The 999-nt window shown below is 48.4% G+C and overlaps 1 protein-coding gene across 2 annotated transcripts in view; it reads right to left on the reverse strand.

Annotated features, from left to right (window-relative positions):
- The window catches only part of UGGT2 (UDP-glucose glycoprotein glucosyltransferase 2), a 235857-nt gene that overhangs the window by 183358 nt on the left and 51500 nt on the right, over positions 1-999 (reverse strand). The gene's annotated exons all lie outside the window — the stretch shown is intronic.

Consider the following 999-nt stretch of genomic DNA (forward strand, 5'->3'; position numbering starts at 1 on the left):
CTGCTGATCATGTGAGAACTGTGATGTTCAAAGCTTTCTTGATTTTTTCATAAGGACAGTAAAAGGCATGTCCCTGACACTAGAAAGATAGCCAACTCCTGATTTTTTTAAACTAAAAAGTAACAGAAACTCCTCTTTCTCCAAAACAGTGAAGGGACTTCTTTTATTAAAAAAAACCTAGAAGAGATAATAGAATCAAAGAATCATAGAAGTAGGGTCAGAAGGGACTTTGTAGATCTTCAAGTCCGACCCTCTGCCTGGGCAGGAAGAAAACTGGGCTCAAATGACCCCAGTCAGGTAGGCATCAAGCCGCTTCTTAAAGACCCCCAGGGTAGGAGCCAGCATCACTTCCCTTGGAAGTTGGGTACAGATCCTAGCCACCCTAACTGTGAAGTAGTTCTTACGGATGTCTAATCTAAACCTACTCTCCAACAACTTGTGGCCGTTATTCCTTGTTATCCTGGAGGGCTTTAAGGGAAACAAAGTCTCCCCCAAACCCTTCTGGTCCCCCCTAGTGAGTTTACAGATGGTCACCAGGTCCCCCCTCAGCCTTCTCTTGTGACGGCTGAACAGGGTCAGGTCCCGTAGCCTATTATTGTAGGGTCTGCCCTGCTGTCCCCAGATCATGTGGGCGGCCCTCCTCTGGACCCTCTCAATGTTGTCCACATCCCTCTTGAAGTGGGGTGACCAGAACTGGACACAGTACTCCAGCTGTGGCCTGACAAGTGTTGTGTAGAGGGGGAGGATCACCTCCTTGGACCTACTTGAGATGCATCTCTGGATGCACAATGAGGTACGGTTAGCCCTGCCGACCGTGACCTCGCATTGTCGGTCCATGTTCATCTTGGAGTCAGTGATGACTCCAAGATCTGTTTCTGCCTCCATGCTCTCAAGAAGGGAGTTTCCCATCTTATAAGTGTGCTGCTGGTTACTACTGCCCAAGTGCAGCACCCTGCACTTGTCAGTATTGAAACGCATCCTGTTTTTGTTAGCCCACCC

Source organism: Alligator sinensis, unplaced genomic scaffold (genome assembly GCF_000455745.1).
Source record: "Alligator sinensis unplaced genomic scaffold, ASM45574v1 scaffold740_1, whole genome shotgun sequence".
Taxonomy (NCBI): Eukaryota; Metazoa; Chordata; order Crocodylia; family Alligatoridae; genus Alligator; species Alligator sinensis.